Source organism: Drosophila suzukii, chromosome X, assembly GCF_043229965.1.
Source record: "Drosophila suzukii chromosome X, CBGP_Dsuzu_IsoJpt1.0, whole genome shotgun sequence".
NCBI lineage: Eukaryota > Metazoa > Arthropoda > Insecta > Diptera > Drosophilidae > Drosophila > Drosophila suzukii.
The window spans coordinates 27,195,296-27,209,812 of NC_092084.1; the positions used below are offsets into that span (position 1 = coordinate 27,195,296).

General features: G+C 33.8%; 3 non-coding genes across 3 annotated transcripts; all 3 read left to right on the forward strand.

Moving 5' to 3' along the window:
* The first annotated feature begins 4,455 nt into the window (after positions 1-4,455).
* Positions 4,456-6,450, forward strand: LOC139353513 (small subunit ribosomal RNA). Its single transcript, XR_011604833.1, has one exon. It is a non-coding gene; the product is annotated as a small subunit ribosomal RNA (ribosomal RNA).
* Positions 6,451-7,118: 668 nt separating this feature from the next.
* LOC118878918 (5.8S ribosomal RNA) lies at positions 7,119-7,297 on the forward strand. The gene has a single exon (XR_011604834.1). It is a non-coding gene; the product is annotated as a 5.8S ribosomal RNA (ribosomal RNA).
* A 403-nt stretch (positions 7,298-7,700) lies between these two features.
* Positions 7,701-11,670, forward strand: LOC118878872 (large subunit ribosomal RNA). Its single transcript, XR_011604824.1, has one exon. It is a non-coding gene; the product is annotated as a large subunit ribosomal RNA (ribosomal RNA).
* Positions 11,671-14,517: the final 2,847 nt, after the last annotated feature.

The window sequence follows — 14,517 nt, forward strand, 5'->3', positions numbered from 1 at the left end:
GTGAAGGGTGGCACTAGTACTGTAAACATGATTTTGGCAGAGCTCGGGGTAAAAAACTACTATAGGGAGGTGGTCGTTGGCGGGCCCCTCCTCGTATTGGTCAAAACCTATGTTATACATATGAGGTTGTCAATACTATAAAGAACGCCAAGCATATCCATATAAATGTATGGATATGCATACAAATCCATACAAAAGTGAAAAAAAAATAATGTATTGAAAAATATACATATATTTATATAAGTGAATCGTATGGATATGGCTTATAGGTATAATACCAATAAGGCATAACAATGTATAATCTAGCAAATATACATCGAAATATGCAGGAATTGTATAGATATGGCATATAAATGCCATATACATAAGAATAAATTGTATATCAATGCAATTAAGATATATAAACCTAGTGAGGGGCGGCACTAGTAAATGAATCGTATGGATATGGCTTATAGGTATAATACCTATAAGGCATAATAATGTATAATATAATAAATATACATTAAAACATGATTGAATTATATAGATATGGCATATAAATGCCATATACTTAAGAATAAATGGTAAAATTTACCCGTATATCACTTAAACACGATATATAAACCAAGTGAGGGTGACGCTAGTACTGTAAACATGCTTTTGGAAGATAATGGGTCCAAAAACTACTATAGGGAGGTGGTCGTTGGCGGGCCCCTCCTCGTATTGGTCAAAACCTATGTTATGCATATAAGTTTGTCAATACTATTAAGACCGCCAAGCATATCCATATAAATGTATGGATATGCATAAAAATCCATACAAAAGTGAAAAAAAATAATGTATTGAATAATATACATATATTTATATAAGTGAATCGTATGGATATGGCTTATAGGTATAATACCTATAAGGCATAACAATGTATAATCTAGCAAGTATACATCGAAATATGAAGGAATTGTATAGATATGGCATATAAATGCCATATAAATAAGAATAAATTGTATATCAATGCAATAAGATATATAAACCTAGTGAGGGGCGGCACTAGTAAATGAATCGTATGGATATGGCTTATAGGTATAATACCTATAAGGCATAATAATGTATAATATAATAAATATACATTAAAACATGATTGAATTATATAGATATGGCATATAAATGCCATATACTTAAGAATAAATGGTAAAATTTACCCGTATATCACTGAAACACGATATATAAACCTAGTGAGGGTGACACTAGTACTGTAAACATGCTTTTAGAAGATCATGGGTCCAAAAACTACTATAGGGAGGTGGTCGTTGGCGGGCCCCTCCTCGTATTGGTCAAAACCTATGTTATGCATATAAGTTTGTCAATACTATTAAGACCGCCAAGCATATCCATATAAATGTATGGATATGCATAAAAATCCATACAAAAGTGAAAAAAAATAATGTATTGAAAAATATACATATATTTATATAAGTGAATCGTATGGATATGGCTTATAGGTATAATACCTATAAGGCATAACAATGTATAATCTAGCAAGTATACATCGAAATATGAAGGAATTGTATAGATATGGCATATAAATGCCATATAAATAAGAATAAATTGTATATCAATGCAATAAGATATATAAACCTAGTGAGGGGCGGCACTAGTAAATGAATCGTATGGATATGGCTTATAGGTATAATACCTATAAGGCATAATAATGTATAATATAATAAATATACATTAAAATATGATTGAATTATATAGATATGGCATATAAATGCCATATACTTAAGAATAAATGGTAAAATTTACCCGTATATCACTGAAACACGATATATAAACCTAGTGAGGGTGACACTAGTACTGTAAACATGCTTTTAGAAGATCATGGGTCCAAAAACTACTATAGGGAGGTGGTCGTTGGCGGGCCCCTCCTCGTATTGGTCAAAACCTATGTTATGCATATAAGTTTGTCAATACTATTAAGACCGCCAAGCATATCCATATAAATGTATGGATATGCATAAAAATCCATACAAAAGTGAAAAAAAATAATGTATTGAAAAATATACATATATTTATATAAGTGAATCGTATGGATATGGCTTATAGGTATAATACCTATAAGGCATAACAATGTATAATCTAGCAAGTATACATCGAAATATGAAGGAATTGTATAGATATGGCATATAAATGCCATATAAATAAGAATAAATTGTATATCAATGCAATAAGATATATAAACCTAGTGAGGGGCGGCACTAGTAAATGAATCGTATGGATATGGCTTATAGGTATAATACCTATAAGGCATAATAATGTATAATATAATAAATATACATTAAAATATGATTGAATTATATAGATATGGCATATAAATGCCATATACTTAAGAATAAATGGTAAAATTTACCCGTATATCACTGAAACACGATATATAAACCTAGTGAGGGTGACACTAGTACTGTAAACATGCTTTTAGAAGATCATGGGTCCAAAAACTACTATAGGGAGGTGGTCGTTGGCGGGCCCCTCCTCGTATTGGTCAAAACCTATGTTATGCATATAAGTTTGTCAATACTATTAAGACCGCCAAGCATATCCATATAAATGTATGGATATGCATAAAAATCCATACAAAAGTGAAAAAAAATAATGTATTGAAAAATATACATATATTTATATAAGTGAATCGTATGGATATGGCTTATAGGTATAATACCTATAAGGCATAACAATGTATAATCTAGCAAGTATACATCGAAATATGAAGGAATTGTATAGATATGGCATATAAATGCCATATAAATAAGAATAAATTGTATATCAATGCAATAAGATATATAAACCTAGTGAGGGGCGGCACTAGTAAATGAATCGTATGGATATGGCTTATAGGTATAATACCTATAAGGCATATTAATGTATAATATAATAAATATACATTAAAATATGATTGAATTATATAGATATGGCATATAAATGCCATATACTTAAGAATACATGGTAAAATTTACCTGTATATCACTGAAACACGATATATAAACCTAGTGAGGGTGACACTAGTACTGTAAACATGCTTTTAGAAGATCATGGGTCCAAAAACTACTATAGGGAGGTGGTCGTTGGCGGGCCCCTCCTCGTATTGGTCAAAACTTATGTTATGCGTATGCATATGATTTTGTCAATACTATAAAGAAAACTTGTTTTGTACATACAAAACTAAATGAATTATATGGATATTGAAAAATAAATGGCATTATATCCATATAATGAAAATATACTTGTATTCTCTTATTATAAGAGAGAATACCATATGGGTGGTTGGCAAAGAGAATTGAAAATACCCGAATTGAAGATATTGGGTTCAAAAACTACTATAGGGTGGTGTAGCAAATAAAGTTAAGACCATATATCCATATAATGGATATACACATGTATTCTCTTATTATAAGAAAGAATACCATATGGTTGGTTGGTAAAGATAATTGAAAATACCCGAATTGAAGATTACGGGTTCAAAAACTATTATATGGTGATGTAGCAAATAAAATGAAGATGATATATCCATATAATGGAATTATATGTGTATTCTCTTATTATAAGAGAGAGTTTCAAATGGTTTGGTGGCAAAGACAATTGAAAATACCCGAATTAAAGATAATGGGTCCAAAAACTACTATAGGATGGTCAATGGGCCGGCCATCTCCTATTGACAATAGTCGGTAGATAAGATATTATCCGTCAAATTTGTTTCTGTGTTCATTTATGAATATGGGACTTGGCTCCGCGGTTAATATTTTAAGCCCAAGATAATAAAGTCGAAACAAAGGCCAAGTGTTTCTATTATACATAGAATAACAAATTGTTTCCCAATTTTATCGTTAATGAAACCTATTTAAAACCAAAAGAGGCAGGATTGCTAGATATACATTGTAAATGTATATTTGACCTTTCTGCCTCTATCTTAACTATTTAATATTAGTTTACACAAAAAAAGGCGTAAAAGCGAATTATAAATATATTTTATTATTAAAGTACATATCATATATGCGCTCGGTTTTATATTATATATTACCAAAGAGTCTATATGAATATATACAGATAAATTTTAAATTTATCATCAAAATACAAATGATTTAACTCAATATTATATATTGGTTAAACAAAAATTGTACATGTGTGGATACAATAATGACGTATGTCGAACAAAAATGATATTTTAGAATGAAATATGCATATATAAAGAAAATATTATTACATATTACAAAATATTGTGTTTTAAAGAAGATAAGATATTTCTTTTTTTTAAACATCAATAATTAAAAAACTTGTTATTATTAGTGGCGAAACAAGTATATATTGAAAACAAACGTATACGAATGCTATATAAAAATGGCCGTATTCGATAGAAAACAATCTATAAAATTTATATTGCTAATTTCTATTCAAAAATATGAATGAAATATGAATAAAAACATTATTCTGGTTGATCCTGCCAGTAGTTATATGCTTGTCTCAAAGATTAAGCCATGCATGTCTAAGTACACACGAATTAAAAGTGAAACCGCAAAAGGCTCATTATATCAGTTATGGTTCCTTAGATCGTTAACAGTTACTTGGATAACTGTGGTAATTCTAGAGCTAATACATGCAATTAAAACATGAACCTTATGGGACATGTGCTTTTATTAGGCTAAAACCAAGCGATCGCAAGATCGTTATATTGGTTGAACTCTAGATAACATGCAGATCGTATGGTCTTGTACCGACGACAGATCTTTCAAATGTCTGCCCTATCAACTTTTGATGGTAGTATCTAGGACTACCATGGTTGCAACGGGTAACGGGGAATCAGGGTTCGATTCCGGAGAGGGAGCCTGAGAAACGGCTACCACATCTAAGGAAGGCAGCAGGCGCGTAAATTACCCACTCCCAGCTCGGGGAGGTAGTGACGAAAAATAACAATACAGGACTCATATCCGAGGCCCTGTAATTGGAATGAGTACACTTTAAATCCTTTAACAAGGACCAATTGGAGGGCAAGTCTGGTGCCAGCAGCCGCGGTAATTCCAGCTCCAATAGCGTATATTAAAGTTGTTGCGGTTAAAACGTTCGTAGTTGAACTTGTGCTTCATACGGGTAGTACAACTTACAATTGTGGTTAGTACTATACCTTTATGTATGTAAGCGTATTACCGGTGGAGTTCTTACATGTGCTTAGATACTTGTATTTTTTCATATGTTCCTCCTATTTAAAAACCTGCATTAGTGCTCTTAAACGAGTGTTATTGTGGGCCGGTACAATTACTTTGAACAAATTAGAGTGCTTAAAGCAGGCTTCAAATGCCTGAATATTCTGTGCATGGGATAATGAAATAAGACCTCTGTTCTGCTTTCATTGGTTTTCAGATCAAGAGGTAATGATTAATAGAAGCAGTTTGGGGGCATTAGTATTACGACGCGAGAGGTGAAATTCTTGGACCGTCGTAAGACTAACTTAAGCGAAAGCATTTGCCAAAGATGTTTTCATTAATCAAGAACGAAAGTTAGAGGTTCGAAGGCGATCAGATACCGCCCTAGTTCTAACCATAAACGATGCCAGCTAGCAATTGGGTGTAGCTACTTTTATGGCTCTCTCAGTCGCTTCCCGGGAAACCAAAGCTTTTGGGCTCCGGGGGAAGTATGGTTGCAAAGCTGAAACTTAAAGGAATTGACGGAAGGGCACCACCAGGAGTGGAGCCTGCGGCTTAATTTGACTCAACACGGGAAAACTTACCAGGTCCGAACATAAGTGTGTAAGACAGATTGATAGCTCTTTCTCGAATCTATGGGTGGTGGTGCATGGCCGTTCTTAGTTCGTGGAGTGATTTGTCTGGTTAATTCCGATAACGAACGAGACTCAAATATATTAAATAGATATCTTCAGGATTATGGTGTTGAAGCTTATATAGCCTTCATTCATGGTGGCAGTAAAATGTTTATTGTGTTTGAATGTGTTTATATAAGTGGAGCCGTACCTGTTGGTTTGTCCCATTATAAGGACACTAGCTTCTTAAATGGACAAATTGCGTCTAGCAATAATGAGATTGAGCAATAACAGGTCTGTGATGCCCTTAGATGTCCTGGGCTGCACGCGCGCTACAATGAAAGTATCAACGTGTATTTCCTAGACCGAGAGGTCCGGGTAAACCGCTGAACCACTTTCATGCTTGGGATTGTGAACTGAAACTGTTCACATGAACTTGGAATTCCCAGTAAGTGTGAGTCATTAACTCGCATTGATTACGTCCCTGCCCTTTGTACACACCGCCCGTCGCTACTACCGATTGAATTATTTAGTGAGGTCTCCGGACGTGATCACTGTGACGCCTTGTGTGTTACGGTTGTTTCGCAAAAGTTGACCGAACTTGATTATTTAGAGGAAGTAAAAGTCGTAACAAGGTTTCCGTAGGTGAACCTGCGGAAGGATCATTATTGTTTAATATCCTTACCGTTAATAAAAAAATTTGTTTTTATTATAATAACATTATTATAGTAATACAAATAAAATATTAAATTGCCAAAAATATGATCTATATATATATAGATCAAATACAATTTCGAAAAAGCAAGTCGAAATATAATAATTGTAATAAGAAATATATAATATATAAATATATTATTGCAATAAATAAGAGAAATAAATAAGCAAGAAAGCAAAAGCAAAACAAATAACAAATTCGAACAAGCAAATCGAAATTATTTGATATTATTATTATATTGTATATTAAATGCAATTAATAAAACACTGTGTGTATATGGACCATAATATACACGCGTTGCGATATGTATTGTTCATCTCAGTTATGCGCATACATTGGATAATGCAACAACCTAAAATGTACAATGTTGTACCTGATTAATACAGGTTAATGTTTTATATAAATTTCAATATATATCGCTAAAAAGTATTTAATACCGTAAATGCCATTAAAAAAATACTTGATATATTATTGGTTATATGAAACTAAGACATTTCGCAGCATTCGTTTTAGGTATAAAAATAAATTTATTGAAGGAATTGATATATGCCAGTAAAATGGTGTATTTTTAATTTCTTTCAATAAAAACATATATGACAAAATTAACAAACCAATATATAAAACTCTAAGCGGTGGATCACTCGGCTCATGGGTCGATGAAGAACGCAGCAAACTGTGCGTCATCGTGTGAACTGCAGGACACATGAACATCGACATTTTGAACGCATATCGCAGTCCATGCTGTTATGTACTTTAATTAATTTTATAGTGCTGCTTGGACTACATATGGTTGAGGGTTGTAAGACTATGCTAATTAAGTTGTTTATACAAATTTTATAATGAAATTTTATAAGCATATGGTATATTATTGGATAATAATAATTTAATTATTTTATTCATAATATTAACAAATATATGAAAAACATTATCTCACATTAGTAAATTAATTTGAATGTGAAAAACGAAGAGAAATATTTTCTTTTTCAATCAAATAATACTGAGAAATGTCTAGCATAAAAAATTTATCTAGAATTGTCTCTTATTAACGATTAGAAAATAGAAAGCCGTTGACTATATTATTATTCTTCGTTGATTCGTTAGACCAAACAAATGCCATACAAATATATATATATAAATATAACGAATTTAATAAAATGTTTTATCATTATATATAAAGAATTAATTGCAAATAAAAGTTATACACAACCTCAACTCATATGGGACTACCCCCTGAATTTAAGCATATTAATTAGGGGAGGAAAAGAAACTAACCAGGATTTTCTTAGTAGCGGCGAGCGAAAAGAAATCAGTTCAGCACTAAGTCACTTTGTCTATATGGCAAATGTGAGATGCAGTGTATGGAGCGTCAATATTCTAGTATGAGAAATTAACGATTTAAGTCCTTCTTAAATGAGGCCATTTACCCATAGAGGGTGCCAGGCCCGTATAACGTTAATGATTACTAGATGATGTTTCCAAAGAGTCGTGTTGCTTGATAGTGCAGCACTAAGTGGGTGGTAAACTCCATCTAAAACTAAATATAACCATGAGACCGATAGTAAACAAGTACCGTGAGGGAAAGTTGAAAAGAACTCTGAATAGAGAGTTAAACAGTACGTGAAACTGCTTAGAGGTTAAGCCCGATGAACCTGAATATCCGTTATGGAAAATTCATCATTAAAATTGTAATATTTAAACAATATTATGATAATAGTGTGCATTTTTTCCATATAAGGACATTGTAATCTATTAGCATACAAAATTTATCATAAAATATAACTTATAGTTTATTCAAATTAATTTGCTTGCATTTTAACACAGAATAAATGTTATTAATTTGATAAAGTGCTGATAGATTTATATGAATACAGTGCGTTAATTTTTCGGAATTATATAATGGCATAATTATCATTGATTTTTGTGTTTATTATATGCACTTGTATGATTAACAATGCGAAAGATTCAGGATACCTTCGGGACCCGTCTTGAAACACGGACCAAGGAGTCTAACATATGTGCAAGTTATTGGGATATAAACCTAATAGCGTAATTAACTTGACTAATAATGGGATTAGTTTTTTAACTATTTATAGCTAATTAACACAATCCCGGGGCGTTCTATATAGTTATGTATAATGATATTTATATTATTTATGCCTCTAACTGGAACGTACCTTGAGCATATATGCTGTGACCCGAAAGATGGTGAACTATACTTGATCAGGTTGAAGTCAGGGGAAACCCTGATGGAAGACCGAAACAGTTCTGACGTGCAAATCGATTGTCAGAATTGAGTATAGGGGCGAAAGACCAATCGAACCATCTAGTAGCTGGTTCCTTCCGAAGTTTCCCTCAGGATAGCTGGTGCATTTTAATGTTATATAAAATAATCTTATCTGGTAAAGCGAATGATTAGAGGCCTTAGGGTCGAAACGATCTTAACCTATTCTCAAACTTTAAATGGGTAAGAACCTTAACTTTCTTGATATGAAGTTCAAGGTTATGATATAATGTGCCCAGTGGGCCACTTTTGGTAAGCAGAACTGGCGCTGTGGGATGAACCAAACGTAATGTTACGGTGCCCAAATTAACAACTCATGCAGATACCATGAAAGGCGTTGGTTGCTTAAAACAGCAGGACGGTGATCATGGAAGTCGAAATCCGCTAAGGAGTGTGTAACAACTCACCTGCCGAAGCAACTAGCCCTTAAAATGGATGGCGCTTAAGTTGTATACCTATACATTACCGCTAAAGTAGATGATTTATATTACTTGTGATATAAATTTTGAAACTTTAGTGAGTAGGAAGGTACAATGGTATGCGTAGAAGTGTTTGGCGCAAGCCTGCATGGAGCTGCCATTGGTACAGATCTTGGTGGTAGTAGCAAATAATCGAATGAGACCTTGGAGGACTGAAGTGGAGAAGGGTTTCGTGTGAACAGTGGTTGATCACGAGTTAGTCGGTCCTAAGTTCAAGGCGAAAGCCGAAAATTTTCAAGTAAAACACAAATGCCATACAAATATATTATATTATATAAATCAAGCTAATTAATATACTTGAATAATTTTGAACGAAAGGGAATACGGTTCCAATTCCGTAACCTGTTGAGTATCCGTTTGTTATTAAATATGGGCCTCGTGCTCATCCTGGCAACAGGAACGACCATAAAGAAGCCGTCGAGAGATATCGGAAGAGTTTTCTTTTCTGTTTTATAGCCGTACTACCATGGAAGTCTTTCGCAGAGAGATATGGTAGATGGGCTAGAAGAGCATGACATATACTGTTGTGTCGATATTTTCTCCTCGGACCTTGAAAATTTATGGTGGGGACACGCAAACTTCTCAACAGGCCGTACCAATATCCGCAGCTGGTCTCCAAGGTGAAGAGTCTCTAGTCGATAGAATAATGTAGGTAAGGGAAGTCGGCAAATTAGATCCGTAACTTCGGGATAAGGATTGGCTCTGAAGATTGAGATAGTCGGGCTTGATTGGGAAACAATAACATGGTTTATGTGCTCGTTCTGGGTAAATAGAGTGTCTGGCATTTATGTTGGTCACTTGTTCCCCGGATAGTTTAGTTACGTAGCCAATTGTGGAACTTTCTTGCTAAAATTTTTAAGAATACTAATTGGGTTAAACCAATTAGTTCTTATTAATTATAACGATTATCAATTAACAATCAATTCAGAACTGGCACGGACTTGGGGAATCCGACTGTCTAATTAAAACAAAGCATTGTGATGGCCCTAGCGGGTGTTGACACAATGTGATTTCTGCCCAGTGCTCTGAATGTCAAAGTGAAGAAATTCAAGTAAGCGCGGGTCAACGGCGGGAGTAACTATGACTCTCTTAAGGTAGCCAAATGCCTCGTCATCTAATTAGTGACGCGCATGAATGGATTAACGAGATTCCTACTGTCCCTATCTACTATCTAGCGAAACCACAGCCAAGGGAACGGGCTTGGAATAATTAGCGGGGAAAGAAGACCCTTTTGAGCTTGACTCTAATCTGGCAGTGTAAGGAGACATAAGAGGTGTAGAATAAGTGGGAGATATTAGACTTCGGTTTGGTATCGCCAATGAAATACCACTACTCTTATTGTTTCCTTACTTACTTGATTAAATGGAACGTGTATCATTTCCTAGCCATTATACGGATATATTTATTATATCTTATGGTATTGGGTTTTGATGCAAGCTTCTTGATCAAAGTATCACGAGTTTGTTATATAATCGCAAACAAATTCTTTAATAAAACGGTGCATTTATGTATTTTTGATTTGAAAATTTGGTATAACTCCAATTACTCAGGTATGATCCAATTCAAGGACATTGCCAGGTAGGGAGTTTGACTGGGGCGGTACATCTCTCAAATAATAACGGAGGTGTCCCAAGGCCAGCTCAGTGCGGACAGAAACCACACATAGAGCAAAAGGGCAAATGCTGACTTGATCTCGGTGTTCAGTACACACAGGGACAGCAAAAGCTCGGCCTATCGATCCTTTTGGTTTAAAGAGTTTTTAACAAGAGGTGTCAGAAAAGTTACCATAGGGATAACTGGCTTGTGGCGGCCAAGCGTTCATAGCGACGTCGCTTTTTGATCCTTCGATGTCGGCTCTTCCTATCATTGTGAAGCAAAATTCACCAAGCGTTGGATTGTTCACCCATGCAAGGGAACGTGAGCTGGGTTTAGACCGTCGTGAGACAGGTTAGTTTTACCCTACTAATGACAAAACGTTGTTGCGACAGCATTCCTGCGTAGTACGAGAGGAACCGCAGGTACGGACCAATGGCACAATACTTGTTCGAGCGAACAGTGGTATGACGCTACGTCCGTTGGATTATGCCTGAACGCCTCTAAGGTCGTATCCGTGCTGGACTGCAATGATAAATAAGGGGCAATTTGCATTGTATGGCTTCTAAACCATTTAAAGTTTATAATTTACTTTATAAACGACAATGGATGTGATGCCAATGTAATTTGTAACATAGTAAATTGGGAGGATCTTTGATCACCTGATGCCGCGCTAGTTACATATAAAAGCATTATTTAATACAATGACAAAGCCTAGAATCAATTGTAAACGACTTTTGTAACAGGCAAGGTGTTGTAAGTGGTTGAGCAGCTGCCATACTGCGATCCACTGAAGCTTATCCTTTGCTTGATGATTCGATAATAAAGATGTTGCAAGCGGCATAATAATTTATGCTTGCTTGCAACAGCGCAGAACACGCGCAAAAGGTCTACTAATATAAGAGACCTATAAAAGAAACAATATATTATTATAAATAAATATTGAACAAACAAAATGTATCGTCATCTTTATTAGTGACGCGATGATAAAGTGGCAAACATATTCCATGTATAAATATTCCTATGGTATTTTGATAATGCAAGTAAAGAGGACATATATAAAAGTAAGTGTATGTTCCTCCAATGGTAGCAGCGGTTGGTTGGTTGGTGTCTGCTCCTCTTATTGTTCAAAACTTATGTTATGGTAGCAAGTCTGTATCGTCATATTATTAGTGACGCGAAAAATTAGTGGCAAACAATATTCGATGTATAAATATTCCTATGGTATTAATATTCAAATGAAGAGACCATTTAAATAAAGAGGACATATATAAAAGTAAGTATATGTTCCTCCAATGGTAGCAGCGGTTGGTTGGTTGGTGTCTGCTCCTCTTATTGTTCAAAACTTATGTTATGGTAGCAAGTCTGTATCGTCATATTATAAGTGACGCGAAAAATTAATGGCAAACATATTCGATGTATATAAATATTCCTATGGTATTCAAATTCAAGTAAAGAGACCATTAAAGTACAGAGAGAGGCCATATAATAAGTAAGTATATGTTCCTCCAATGGTAGCAGTGGTTGGTTGGTTGGTTGGTTGGTTGGTTGGCGGCTGCTCCTCTTATTGTTCAAAACTTATGTTATGGTAGCAAGTCTGTATCGTCATATTATAAGTGACGCGAAAAATTAGTGGCAAACATATTCGATGTATAAATATTCCTATGGTATTGAAATTCAAATAAAGAGACCATTAAAATAAAGAGGACATATATAAAAGTAAGTAATGGTAGCGGCGGTTGGTTGGTTGGCGGCTGCTCTTATTGTTCTAAACTTATGTTATCAATATGAGTTTGGCAATACAATAAAGAAGACCAATCTAATCCATATAAGACTAAATGGATTATATGGATATGCTTAGGAAACCCATATATTAATAAAAAAAAATTTATGTATAGAAAATTATACATATATGTATTTATATAAATGAATCGTATGGATATGGCTTATAGTAGATATAATACCTTTAAGGAATATTAATGTATAATATAGTAAATATATATACGTTGAAATATAAATGCATTTTTATATATATGGCAGCATATAAGTGTCATATGAAAAATAATAGAGTTTACCCATATATCACTGAAATGAGATATATAAACCTAGTGAGGGGCGGCACTAGTGAATGAATCGTATAGATATGGCTTACAGGTATAATACCTATATGTCATAATATGGTTTAATATTATAAATATACATTGAAATATGAATGAATTGTATAGATATGGCTTTTAAATGCCATATGCATAAGAATAAATAGAATGATTAACACTTATATCACTGAAATAAGATATAAAAACCTAGTGAAGGGTGGCACTAGTACTGTAAACATGATTTTGGCAGAGCTCGGGGTAAAAAACTACTATAGGGAGGTGGTCGTTGGCGGGCCCCTCCTCGTATTGGTCAAAACCTATGTTATACATATGAGGTTGTCAATACTATAAAGAACGCCAAGCATATCCATATAAATGTATGGATATGCATACAAATCCATACAAAAGTGAAAAAAAAATAATGTATTGAAAAATATACATATATTTATATAAGTGAATCGTATGGATATGGCTTATAGGTATAATACCAATAAGGCATAACAATGTATAATCTAGCAAATATACATCGAAATATGCAGGAATTGTATAGATATGGCATATAAATGCCATATACATAAGAATAAATTGTATATCAATGCAATTAAGATATATAAACCTAGTGAGGGGCGGCACTAGTAAATGAATCGTATGGATATGGCTTATAGGTATAATACCTATAAGGCATAATAATGTATAATATAATAAATATACATTAAAACATGATTGAATTATATAGATATGGCATATAAATGCCATATACTTAAGAATAAATGGTAAAATTTACCCGTATATCACTTAAACACGATATATAAACCAAGTGAGGGTGACGCTAGTACTGTAAACATGCTTTTGGAAGATAATGGGTCCAAAAACTACTATAGGGAGGTGGTCGTTGGCGGGCCCCTCCTCGTATTGGTCAAAACCTATGTTATGCATATAAGTTTGTCAATACTATTAAGACCGCCAAGCATATCCATATAAATGTATGGATATGCATAAAAATCCATACAAAAGTGAAAAAAAATAATGTATTGAATAATATACATATATTTATATAAGTGAATCGTATGGATATGGCTTATAGGTATAATACCTATAAGGCATAACAATGTATAATCTAGCAAGTATACATCGAAATATGAAGGAATTGTATAGATATGGCATATAAATGCCATATAAATAAGAATAAATTGTATATCAATGCAATAAGATATATAAACCTAGTGAGGGGCGGCACTAGTAAATGAATCGTATGGATATGGCTTATAGGTATAATACCTATAAGGCATAATAATGTATAATATAATAAATATACATTAAAACATGATTGAATTATATAGATATGGCATATAAATGCCATATACTTAAGAATAAATGGTAAAATTTACCCGTATATCACTGAAACACGATATATAAACCTAGTGAGGGTGACACTAGTACTGTAAACATGCTTTTAGAAGATCATGGGTCCAAAAACTACTATAGGGAGGTGGTCGTTGGCGGGCCCCTCCTCGTATTGGTCAAAACCTATGTTATGCATATAAGTTTGTCAATACTATTAAGACCGCCAA